A 14,434-nucleotide genomic window follows, 5' to 3' on the forward strand; every position below is an offset into this window, starting at 1 on the left:
GCGGGGGATTTTTACTTTACCCTACTTGTTACACATATTTTTTGTATCAATATACATAAATATACATTGAAAATTTCAGTTTGTTCTACTATTTGCAATGCATAGTTCAATTAAATTTTTTTTTCTTCGGGGAGAGGGGATATTTCTTCTTGCTGCGCGTAATTTTAAGTAATTGCTCTTTAGGTTCAATGGGAATTTTATCAATTTCTTCAAGCTAGTTTTTATTCCTATTCGGAATAGAGCTCAATTGGAGTTTAACTTAAATTACGTGTGTGTTCTCGCAGAAGAAAAACTTTTAAACTAAAATATCCCAATCAAACTCGCATTAGAATAAGGACAATGTAACCTAACATCCCCCCTCCCATTCGAAAAAAAATAATTTCAATGCAAACAAGCATCACAATCGAGAAAAGTGAAAAATTCTCCTTCCCCAAACAAAAAATTACTTATACCATTATAAAAAAAAAAAAAAAAATCCCGCCCGAAGAAAATAATTATAATCAAATTCTTAGAAAACTTAAACAGGATTAAAAAAAAATATCGTCACTTCAAATTTTTCTGCAAAGGGGGGAGGGGGGGGGGTTAAATCATATACAGTAAATGCATATTGCATCGAAAGACAAAAAATTGTGCAAAATTTATAGAAATACAGCAATGTTCCGAAAGCGGGGGAGGGGGGCAATGTCTTTCCAGACCCTCTCAAATGGCGGAGCTGTTCCCCTACACCCAAAGAAAAAGAAATAACAATAAGAAGAGTGTATAACTCTAGAAAACACACTTGTATTCCACATAAGTCTATGTTTTGCAGAATTTTAACCCTATTCACATGTAAAAACTATCGATATTCGTCAAATGATGTCTACAGGTGGCTTATATGTAACTTGAAACCACTAAAAAAATTATTTAAGCATTTAATTGGCAAGAAACCATCAATTAAACATCGCTCTAACCCTATTCGTACGAAGATCCTATGTTGTTTCTTCCTTAGCAACGCGCATAGCAACGGCATGATTGGAAACTTCCCCGAGTTTCTGGCAACCCCTGACGTCACCACTAAACGTGTCTATTACAAAGCTACAACTTTGTTATTTACTTTTTTCGATAGTTTTACTGGAAATCGTGATAAACCGTTTTCCCCCCTACTCCCCCCTCCCGAACTCAGCTCGCCCTTAAATTATTTTTCCTATTAATTTTTATCATATTTTCTTACCTTTCCAATGGGTTTCATCCTGTTCTAAATTTTTTAAACTTTTTATCATTTTCAAAGGTATTGGCACTGGCGTAGGTTGCCTTCTCTTGACTTTTAATTGTATGTATGGAAAAGTTGCCCATACCCACCAATTGTCGTGCTACCTTCGATCCAGTTTTTAGCTGTGCAAGCGTATCAAGAATCCTTACCTTTTCTTAGACTTTCGCTTTTTGTGTCCATCTTCACAAACATTTCATATTTAGAATAAATAAGTGCGTGTAGAATGGTTATATTTCGTTGGAACCATGCCAAACTAACAAATGTGAAAAATCATGGTTTTTCAAATTTAATGTTTACCGTAGTACTCAAAAAGTGTTACTGGTTATAACTACTTCAAATGATTTTTACTCATAAAGCAATCGATAAAAATTTAAACATTAAAAATGTAACTAAATGCGTAAGGTGGAAAAAAAAATTATATTCAGAGTTTTGGCTCTCCTGAAAAGTGCCAATTTTCACATTCGTTAGTTTAGCATATGGTGTCGACGATTTATACACACTAAAAAAGCGATGATTAGACTAGTGCGGTGTTCAGGAACTTGCGTAGTCAGTGACGGGAAAAGGATGAAAGTACATTCACGAAGTCCATATTTAGCAATCAGTAACGAAGCAGACACTTTGCACCACGATTCATCTCCAAATATTTTCGTGTTGCGAGCGAGAAATTCACTTTAGCTCTAAAATTCGTTGCTCGAGAAAAGCTCACGTTATAGCCATTTCACGTAAGTCGAATCGTGTTTTTGTAGCGGGGTTCGATTGTAGGGAATAACCGAGCTGAAGGCAGTTGTCATTCCATTGAAGTTGAGAGTGCAAACAAACTGGTAGCTAAAACAACTTTAGCACAAAGGCGAGATTCAGCAGCCATGTCCGAATTTAGCTCCATGCGACCCCTAGGCAGATTTGAAATCTGCCGCTCTCTCCCCTAAAAGAAGCAAAAACTCAAAAACACGCAAAGTGTTCCCGAAAGTTAAACTGTCAAAGAAATGATGACGTTTCACTTTCTGGGGCACCCCGATCTAGAGCCGCTATATAGACAGGCCGACGCATGAGCTTACGTTTAGCCATTTTGGATCGGATTTATCATTGTTGCACTGCTTGGGTTACCACAGCAAAGTTTCGGATTTCGCCAAATTTGCAGCATTCTCCCAAAAAATTCACTTCGAAATAAAAAAATAATATTTTTTTGAAGCACATAAATAATGGTTCTAATTTAATTTGTTATTGCGCATTTTAACGATGATTCTTGATTGTTTTTTTTTTTCTGCTATAATTATTGAAGAAGAAAAGCACTTTGTGCAAAAATCCTGTCTCTTCTTTTTAACTGCCCCGCCTAATATACTGTAATGTGGCTTGTGTATCCATTTTTCCGAAGTGTCTGTTGTCTCTCGAAAGCAATTAATTCAGAACTCCAAAGTAAGTGTTTTATTCTATTCTCTTTTCAAAGGAGTGATTGTTTTTTTATTTGTTCGTATCCCATGAAGTTAGAATTGCTTCTACTCTTTACAAAAGGTGACTTTTATTATTTCCGCCCCGTTCACTTGGGAGGATCGAAACAAAACAAGCGGCGTCCTTTCCATTATTAATTTTCTCTTATTTATTATTGGCAAATGTGTGACTTTAAGGTTGTATAATTAGTTTTTACGTTGTGGATCGGAAAAGGATATTAAATAGCACGACTACGAATAGTGATGTGGATCGGGTAAATACCCAGTGGGTAGGTAAATATTTTTTGGGTATTTACCCAAGGGCTGAGTAAATACCCAAAAACTGGGTGTTTTACAAAAAAATGCAAAAAGTGAGTCTGATTTTTTTTTTTTTTTAATCTAAGTATGAAATAATTGGTAAAACTGATAATGTCATATGTGTTACGCAGTTTATAATATTTTTTATTGGAAGACTTGATGAAATTATGGAAGAAACATATCGTGAACCAAAGAATATTTCTTTTCAATGTCATAATTGGACAAGTATAAGCAATTCAAGGATGAACTTCAGGATTTCAAAATCACAATCTAGGTTAGTCATATCCAAAATGAAAAAAAAAAGGAAGCATGAGGGATGCTTGGAAGAATTTACTGAGAAGTTATTAAGACTATGATGTTATTTATTTATTTATTTTATTGCTGTTTAAGTGGTAACGTGGCAAATATAGAAAACAGTTTTCACATTAATAAGCAAAAAAAAAGCAAAATATTTTTCTGTTGCCTTGCTCATTTCTCATTTGCATTTGCTCTCCAATACTTCATGATGAAAATTTATTCGAACTATTTTAATACACGCAATTAGTGATGTCAGGTGGGAAGATAAATATTTTTTTGGGTATTTATCCTAAGGCAGGGTAAATCCCCTAGTAATTGCACATTTTGCCAAAAAAAAAATTATGTGGTATCAAAAGGTAATGATTTTCTTTTTAAAACATAAACTGTAAAATGAAAGATTAAAAATATAAAAATTTATATATTATAATTTCTTTAATTAAAGGCGTAATGAAATCTTATCAAAACAACTGACAGAATTTAAAATGAACTATTCTAAAACTTAAATAGGATGGCAAGATAATTTAATTTTTTCTGGGGTAAAGCAAAGGGATTTAAGTTTAATTTTGTCACATAGATGGTACTAGCACAACTTTTCATTGATTTTTCTTAATATCATGCTACTAGTTAGTTTTGTCTTTGAGTTGTAATCAGTTTGTCCAAAGCCTCCTAAATACTAAATGCCTATCACATTTGCTTTAAAAGTGATCCTCCGCCGGTACACAAACAATGCTACTACCTGACAGCAATACATGGATAGTGTTGCTACGACGATGGATCCAAACAATTCAAATCAAATTGTTAATTGGTTAATTTTAAAATTTAAATTTAGAAGTTAACCAACTGTTTTCTCAGCTTTTAATTTCTAATGCTTTCGACCTTCGATAGTTGGCAGTAGCCAGAAGACCGAAAATTTGCTTACTGGGATCATTTTGTTCTATGTTAAAAGGGAGAACGAGATGACATTTAGTATTTAGGAGGTGTTAGTTTGTCACTCACTTTGTATTTGTATTGGTAAAACTTTAAATTTTGCTTTTGAAAAGTGAAAAACAAAAAAGAAAGATTTGGACATTGATTAGGCATATCCAACACATTTAATGTGAATATCATATTACATTGCTAAGTTGTTTCACACAATAATTCTTTAAATATGTGATCAAAATACAATTTTTGGGCAAAAATTTGTTTTGTATATGGTTGGTTATATATATACATAGTGAAATACAGACAGAAAAGTATTTTTATTGAAAATAAATTTTTGAAATAAATACCCGGGTATATACCCTGGGTATTTACCCCTAAAAATAAATACCCAGGTATTTTACATCACTAACTACGAATAACTCAAACAACATTAATTGCATGAAACGATTATTGAGTTTCTTATTAACTGGGTGCAAAAACGAAAAGCAAAAAGCATTCTTTCAACTTCTGCAGAATCAGATGTAAGAATTTATGATACAACAAATATTCGGCCCTGTCAGAATGCCTCGGCCTTGTCGGAATGTTGTGCAAAAAATTTATTTATTTTCATGCATTGAAAGTTTTATGTATGTTTATCATGCCTGATGGGTATTTTGGTACGTTGACATTTTTAAGGGTTTTCTCTAATGATTGGCTACAAAAAATTTCTGTACTGCAAATCTTGACCATTCATTAGCTCATACAATAAATTTAGGTATACGAAAATTCCGGAAAAACAGAATACTTTTTCTGGAATTATTGGGTAGGTTAAGACTTATTTTATCGTTTGAAGCTAATTCTAATACAAAAACAAAAAGGAACCTAAAGTCTATAAAATACAAGCGAGGGGAAGGAGTCTTTTTTTTCCCTCTTAACAAAATTTGTATAAAAATTAAATAGTATAACATAAATTGGGGGGGGGGGGGGAGTTACCAATCTTCTCAGTTTGTTATTAAGTATGACAACTCAAAATGTAAGAAATAATCTTTTTTTTTTTGATTTTGTGAAATGTTACGAACCGTGTGTGGCCTTGCAAAGGTCTGGATTTGTCTTTGTGTCCACTTTGTGGGAGTGCGTTTGACAAGGAACCGACGACACGCCCTTGACTGGTGGATGACATTTGATGACTTCTGTCCTTGACTGTTGGACATGTGTTTTGTGCGGCTGAGTTTGGAGACACACCTGATGAATAGGGGCAGACGGGATGGCACTGGGCTGACAGTGTACAAATTTGGCATGTAGAGTTCCTGATGACAGCTGCTGACCGTCCGCTCCTTAATCTTGACTGCCTAGCAGACATGGAGGAGGACTTTGATGTAAATGAAGCGCCACAGACCCTCGAATCCGGGCTTGGTTTTCGGATGCATCCCACCTTTTTTCAAGACATGTGATAGTACGTGAAATACACTGCCAGCTCAGTCATTTCCAGCCGAGGACTGCAGTTTCGTGCTTATTAGCACTCATCAGCCCGGCATAGGAAAGTGACTGAGCTGGAGATGGAAAACCTCTTAAGGAAGCCCAGAGTGCGAAACAAACTGGTAGCTAATATAGAATTAGCAGACCAGACGAGTGACCGAAGCAATGGTTCGGTTCAACTCGAAGATTGAATGCGAGGCAAGGTATATTCAGTGAATTACCGCCCATTAGCCAGGGCTAAAGCAGAAATACGTGAAATACACCGCCAGCTCAGTCATTTCCAGCCGAGGACTGCAGTTTCGTGCTTATTAACACTCATCAGCCCGGCATAGGAAAGTGACTGAGCTGGAGATGGAAAACCTCTTAAGGAAGCCCAGAGTGCGAAACAAACTGGTAGCTAATATAGAATTAGCAGACCAGACGAGTGACCGAAGCAATGGTTCGGTTCAACTCGAAGATTGAATGCGAGGCAAGGTATATTCAGTGTATTACCGCCCATTAGCCAGGGCTAAAGCAGAAATACGTGAAATACACCGCCAGCTCAGTCATTTCCAGCCGAGGACTGCAGTTTCGTGCTTATTAACACTCATCAGCCCGGCATAGGAAAGTGACTGAGCTGGAGATGGAAAACCTCATAAGGAAGTCAAGAGTACGAAAGTGTTTTCCATTCCATCTCAGTCACTCTCCTATGCCAGGCTAATGAGTGCTAATAAGCACGAAACTGCAGTCCTCGGCTGGAAATGACTGAGCTGGCGGTATATTTCACGTATTTCTGCTTTAGCCCTGGCTAATGGGCGGTAATTTACTGAACATGTGATAGTGTTCCAACCAATTAGAAATTTTAAGGGAGCTTAATTTACAGGCCCCTTCTCTTCGAGAGACTCTTGAGAAAAATCTTGCTTCGTCAAATCGCTCTAGGACTGTGAAATGTAATGTTCCGTTTTACAGCATCTCGGAGTTTCTGAAGAAATCGTGAGTTCTGCTGTGCTAAGCGCAAAAGTGGTAGCTGCAGTGGAGCTCAAAATGAGAAATTCATGATTGAAGTTTTACAACTAGTTTCTTTAATTTGTGACTTAATTAAATGTTCAACTCGCGGTAGTTGTTTCGTAAATAACTTGTTTAACCTACATGAGAGCATATTTTTGTCGAAATCTTAATTTTAAATTAATAAATGCAGTTACGACAAATTTTCTCTCCAAAACCTTTTCATATGTTAGGTTAATTTCACTCTAAGTGACTATTACTAGGCAACTTTAGGGGTATCTTCACTTATACAACAAAAATAGCTTAGTAAAACCATTGAACTCAACAAGTAAAACGGTCTTACTTTATCATTAAATAACACTCTGGTGTACTTAGATTTAGCTGCTGCTTTATTTTGTTAACACAAATCTAACATAATCTACCTTCCAAAAAATACCATTTTCAAAATTTCGGACATTTAAAACTGTAAACCATAATAATTTCCTATTCTTAATATTCAAAGAATGTGTTTGCTATCATTTATAATGTTTTATTTTCTAGATTCATTTTTACCCAGCATGAAGATAATTTTGACAGCAGACGATGCTTACTCATCATAAAAATATAATTGGACGTGGAATAAAATGCGGTTTTTATTGCATGAAAGAATTGGATATGAATATTTTACATGCATTTCATTTTTAAGAATTTACACTTTAAATACAAATTTAAATAGAAAAAGCTTATTTACTTGAACATTTATGGAAAGTTGTATTAGTTTTATTATTGACGCATATCAACTATTCAACAATAAACTAATTTTAGTTCTCTGTTACAATAAACTGCTTGCTACATTATTTAATTTATTAAATATGCTGTTTCTCTAAGGTATAAAAGTCATATGTACAAATTACTAAGGAAAAAAGTGGTAACTGTGCAGATACCACCTTAAAGGCTTAGTATTTGTGACTTACATTCAAACTGCCTTAGCAAACTACGCAAAATGTGCAGTTAAGACTTTTTCTTTAAGCTTTTTTAAATATTTTGCATTCACAAATTGCCAAAAAACTTGAGATTTAGGTAAATTAAATTACTAACAACCACCTGGTGACAATAACTCAATTTTGATAAAACGTGCAGATACCACATCTGTGCTTAGCACGGCAAAGTTAACCTTTTGATGCACACCACAGGCAACTGTGTTTGCCAATGTGTAATACTTCAATGTTCTTTTTAATTTTTTATCAATCATTTTTATTTATTTATTTTGTAAATAATTTTTTTTGTTTAAAATTTAAAATGTTCTTAGTCTTTGTTTTGTTCACATGTGGTGTTTTTGATTCAAATCGCTCAACACATTTAAGTCAGTACTACTGTTGACTTTTTTTTCTGTATGAACACAGATTATGGTGCAGAAAGAAAAAAAAGATTTTTGGAAAAAAGTGGTCCCTACATTTGATACATGTAGTGAACGCCAGATTCTAAAAGATACTCTCTGGTATATCGAGATAGAATAGGGAATTTTGTTCTCACCAACTTAAAGACCGTTGAAGGCAGGGGGAAGCAAAGAGGTTTAAGTGATAAAATTAAAAATTTTGGAGTTAACCAGTACAAATGGTAGATGAACCTCTCCCCTGTCTTGGGGCAAGAGATGGTACTAGTAGCCCTAATAGCAGGGTTGGCCGGATTGGACCCAATGGGTTTTTTTGAAAAAAACCATTTAAAAAAACCCATTATTTAGCCCACTTTTGGGTTTTTAAAAATTTTCTGAGAACTTTTTAAAAAAAAATAATTAATTTAAATACTTTTACAATTTAAACTTCTTTTTTATTTCTTCTTCACAATAGGCAATGGACATAAAAAATGAATTTTGAACTTTAATAGTACTTCTTAACTCTTAAGGGCATTAAAAAATGCTTCAAAGATTTTAAATAAATATATTTAACTTTTTTCCTTCAACTGGTCAATAAGGAACTCAAATTATCTTGACTAAGGCCTGTCACGTCAGATTTTCTCAATATTTGCAGATTGTACAAAGGATACTACTTTAGCTAAAAGGCTCTTATGTGAATTATTTTCTGCAAACCAACACATCACAAAACTCGAATAAACAAGGTATATTTTTTAGAAATTAACAGGTTTTACAAATGGTCGGACAGAAAACGGAATAGCATGTACAGTATTTTCATTATCTTACGAAAAAGTTTAATATTTCTTACTCCGTACACAGAAATAGAAAAACAGGCAACATAAAATTCAAAGAAATGTCTTGTTTAAGCTGAAATTCAGTAAAAAGGGATTTAAACTACTTGAGGTTCTACAGTAGTTTTGCATAACAAAATGAAATACAATAAAGTAAAATACAAAAAAAAAAAAAATTGTCGAAATTAAAAACGAACAAATAAACAATAGGTTTTATCACTCAAGAAGTAACTTTGCCTTAACTGTTAGTAATCATGGAAACTAAAAAAATCTGAAACTTCACCATTCTTGAATTTTGTCGTCTTTTATACCTTTCTTCAGAAAACGCTGAATTTTCCAGCTTTTTTTATCAAGACAATTTTTGTGCTTTGTCCATATACTTATGCTACAATATGCTACGAGTACCCCCACCTTTCCCCTAAAAAAAGACAAAAAAACACACATTTCTTTTAAAAAACCCAGCTTTAGTTGGGTTTTTTTTGGGTTTTATTTAAAAAAACCCAAAAAACTCTGGGTCCATGGGCTTTTTAAAAAAAACCCGGGTTTTTGCCAACCCTGCCTAATAGGTGCTGCTGTACTGCATGATTTGGAAAAAAATTAATGAAAGCCTACCTAGGACTTGAACTTTAAACGTGATTTAATCGAAACTTTAAATAGTTCACTTATTTACCTTTGCTTCTCACTGCCTCATTTTGTTCTTTCAAGTGTAACACTTCTTAGCTGAGGTTTTGCTTTGTGGTTGACTTGCAACTTTGTTAATATATTTCTACAGAGAGATTTAACATTTGAAAGAGTGGAACAATTATGCTAGAAATAACTTCGCTCAGACCCTTCTGCCCATTTCCTGTTAATATTTTTAACTGGGTTATTATTTTTTATTTTAGTTCTGTGTTGAAGAAGACTCGAATTTTGTTGAAGGAAACTTTTTAAATCTATCAAAAACTGTTGCAGGGCAATATAGTGTTTGTGGTCTAGAACTGGTAAAAATCGCTTCTCAAAATTTTGTTCGCCTGTGCCTTTCGTGGTACCTATATCAATAAATTGGATTTTTCTTTTTATAATCATATCCTTCTTCTTTCTATTGGAATAACAGCAGAAATTAAATTTGCTTATAGAGAAATTTTGTTTGTTATTGTTAATTTCGATACACGTATATAGGATAGAAATTTATGTGATGTAGTATCATGCCGAATTTCTTCCATTTAATTAATCTTCTTTTCTTATTTGTTCCAGAAGCTTTATAAAAAAATGTCTCTAACAGAAGAGAAATTACTTTTTTAAAAAAACTTAAATGTAGTTAAATATGATTTTTAAGAACTGTTGCTGAGCAAATACATTGTACCCGATAAAAAAAACGTTAAATTCGAGGAAAATACATGCTTGAGGGATGTAAAATCAGAATTTCGTTGTATATATTCTTCATTTTAGTGATATTTTGGTCGAATGTTTAAAATAATATTATCATTTTTTAAAAACTTGCTCCAAATCATTTTTCAAAACTTTAATTATGTACATTGAATTATTAATGAAACAGAATGATGCTTTAAATGCGACCTGTGCTTTGTTTTTTGACAAAAACAAGTTGCCATTCGGCATGGATCGTGGCCAAATGTTCGGTATTCCGTATTCAGCCAAATCGCTATTTGTTGCATCACTAGTGAGAACAAATAATTAGGGCAGGACTGGGGGAGGGGGGATTTTCGGGATTCATTTCGGTAAATGATTTACATCCCTTGTTTTTAAGTGGTCACAGTCAGTACCTTTTGAATTATTTTTTTTAATTTATAAATGTTGTGTTTTTTTTTTTTTTTTGAAACCATAACATACACACTCATTTCGCAACCACTAATTTAGTTTCAAAATCTTAAAATATTGCCCACATTTTTTAAAAATTAAAAAAATTTAGGGAAATTTCAATTTTTTAAAATTTCTAAGGCTTTTTTTGTTTTTGCACTTATTTAAAAAAAGATTTTTGCTATGCAATCACAATATTCATCTCTGAAAATCTGTGCATTCATTTGTTTATATATGTATTGGAACATTTTCTGTGATTAATTATGTAAAAAATCATATTTTTTTTTTTTTAAATTTTTTTAAAGGTATAACATGCTCTAAACATTTGAGTAATTTATAAAATGCTTATCCAATGTGCAGTTTTGTTAAATATATTTATTATTCTGAGTGCAAAAAGTATTACTTTAAAGCTGTATCTTTAATAGAAAAAATCTTTAGTGATTCTAATGACATGAAAACACAAAAAAAAAAAAAAAAAAAACGATCACCGAGAAAAAGCAATTTAAAAGTTTTCTTTTGCATAAGAACACATAGTGAGCATGACTTAAAACTACTCATATCTTTTTAAATATTTGAACTAAAGCGATAAAACTTTTCCCCTCTGTTTGGAATAATTTGTAGTTTTGAAATAAGCAATAAAATATTTTTTGATAGTTTGGTTATTTTTGAGGTAGTGTGTCCCCTTAAGTCTTTTATCTTTTTAATGCTTCGGTATTATGACTTGCGATTAATTCATTTTTGAATTGCTGAAAAATATGTTTAAATTTATAATGTTTTATCTGTTTTTAATTTCAGGATACTCTCGAAAAGAGAAAAAAGGATATTGAGTACTTCCACAAAAAACTAAAGAAATTAGTCAGGATGAACTCGGTAAGTGAGACTATGCGTATTTCGCTATTACTCTCCCGAAATGAAACTAAATTCGAGGTAACCTAATGTTTTGCAAAAGTTTTGGAACCATACTTTCTCGGAGCAGAAAAAATAATGTGAAGAATTTGCTAAATGCACTTTTGTTTTCACTGCTAAGTTTTGTTGTGTGCATCGAAATGACTCTCACTCAAAACTGAATTTCAATTTATCAGATTTTTTTTTATGACATCATTCCTCACAATTTTGGTTTGAACTCAAACTCTTCGATTTCTTGACTCTTTCCCTCTTTACCTTCCAAATTGGTGTTTGTATTCGATTCGTTCCCTGAAGCAGAATACTTTGACAATCTGCGATGTAAAATCTTTCAACCGAAATGGTTCTGTGAAATAAATTTGTACCTGTAAATGAATGGTGCCCGATCTGCATGACCCAGTGTTTCGTTCGATGTCACGAATCAAAAAACAAAAAAATCAATTGCATTCGAGTTTGTTTCTATCACCCGTAAAAACTTCATTGCTGAACTTATCTGAGTTTGTCATAATTTGTGGAAGGTTTTATAAAATTTAGATTTTAAGTCAGGCGATAGAACACAGGAATAGGGGGATTTCAATGCTCTAAAAAAGAGTAGTACCCAGCATGTGGCCCTCAAAACTAATCCATGCGTCCCTCTGCTACATTCAATGTCAAGAGTCAAACACTGTTTTCTGAAATTTCCGAACTCATTAATTTATGTGCATTTGAAAATGTGCAAATAAATAAGCCAGTACATTTAAATCAGAAGATTTATTCATCACTATTTTTTTTAAAATAAATATCTGGTTTAGAAACATGAGTCAACCAAAAAATGTCGCTTTATTTTTAAATAATCAAAATGCTGGAGTTTTGCTTATGCCCATTTCCAAAAATTGAGAAGTTTGATATTAAAGAGTACTACTACTTATTTTCTTCATGTAACAAGGTCATGAAAAATCATGGAATCTTTTCATCCAAATAGAGTACAAACCCTGAAAAGATAAGCAAAGAGCGAAAAAGAATTCTCTGTGGTTTGATTTTTGTTGAACCGTTCGTGTAATATTTATTATTAAAGCTAGGATTCGTTTTTCTGGTTTTCTGCGCATGTGTACTGCGCAATATGGCCAACTCAAGAATTGATGGAAATTTTCAAGAATGTGTTTAAAAATTCATTTAAAACTTTCTCGTCAAAAATTTAGGATTTGGGCTTCGACGTGCATACCCCGAGGTATGTTCGGTTTTTGTACATCACTGCAGAAACACAAAAGAAGTTAAGCCTTGAAAATTGGCTCAATTAGAATCGCTTATGTCTCCTGTTCTAATTAATTTAGAGAAATGGATTAAACATGTTCTTGCTCAGGAATGAAACCCTTTTCCAACCACATATCGTGGTGTTACAAGTGAAACACATTAAGTGAAAAAACGTGGTTTTGAGTAAACACCGATTAAAGATTTTTTTGCTTCGTCTACTTAAGTACTGCTATTATTTTATCAAAAAAGTTGAAGCCCTGGCATTTTCTTCAAATTCATGGAACAGTCTTGGTTCTCATAAGCTTGGTTCTTATAACGATAGATACAGTTAGGACTAATTATCATCAGTGTTGTTTGGTTTAAACCACGTTGGTTTAAACCAATTGTTTTTTTAAAAAAACCATGCGGTTTTTAAAAAAATGGTTTTTAAAAAAAAAAAAGCCAAAAAAAATCCATTTTACAGGTTTACATTGATTTCCCGACACATATTGAAAAATGTAAAATTCCATTCATGCTCAGTACCTAGCTAAGTTGCAGAGATAAATACTAAAATTGCAAAGTTGCTTCTCTTCAAAATGTATTACAAGCTTTAATCGAAAAAAAATATTAATATATTTTTTATTTCATATATGTGCCATAAAACAGATTTCAGTCAACTTCCATCATGATTAGTTAGGATTTACTTAGGATTGAATCTTTTATTGTAGATCCATTATATTGCTCACTCCTGTTGCAGAGGTGTGACATTTTTGCCCATTTGTTTGCACTTTCCTGGAATTTTAACTTTGACTTGTAAGGTAATCAACAGTCTAACTTAATTGTTTGCACCTAAAAATTAAGATTTGTTCTGCAGGTGAACACAAATAATATTTTTTGAATCAAATTTTAAAAAAAAGTTTATACTTCACGTATATAACGTTTTTGGCAAAAAAAATTTCTTGAAATAGAATTTGCTACACATTTATTTGTTCTAAAGAGTTTGCATTTAATATTTTTTAAACTTCAATACTGGATGCAACATGTATGCCAGTAAATAAGAAGCCATGTTACACCAATTTTTGTATTTTTGATTTGGTTCTTTGTTTTAGCGATAGTCGATATCTTTTCCAAGTCTTTCCAAAATAAGAATGGAGTCAAATATAGAGCAGCACTTTTTTTTAAAACCTTGTCAGTACAACAGCAATCGATTTTTTGACTGTTCAATCATGTACTGTTGTACATTTTGCTTTACTTCAATATTTGCGACATTGTGTATATAAAAATCAGCGTTATGTAAGATCAGAAAGAAAAAATATGAAAATTATTCTTTTGAAAAGATTATGCTTAAAAATATAACTTTTACCTTTATTCGATAATTTTATCTTAACCCGCATCACAACCACTTCTTGAAGTATTTCATATCATAAAGGGGTCTATATATACATGCATACTAATATGTTAATCAAGTCAAACATTTCAATCAATATTTCCCCGCAGAAAGCTATTTTAATTATTTAATTTAGTTACAAGATTTTGTTCTTATCTCTTTATTTAATCAAGAAATAAGGTATAATGTGACTATTGAATAACTGTTAATTACATGGAACCTTAATTACCTTCCGAAAATTAATTTTTTTTCTCGCAAATAGTATTTAAACCAAAAAAAAAATGGTTTAAACCAAAAAAAACCGTTTTTTTT

Source organism: Uloborus diversus, chromosome 1 (genome assembly GCF_026930045.1).
Source record: "Uloborus diversus isolate 005 chromosome 1, Udiv.v.3.1, whole genome shotgun sequence".
Taxonomy (NCBI): Eukaryota; Metazoa; Arthropoda; class Arachnida; order Araneae; family Uloboridae; genus Uloborus; species Uloborus diversus.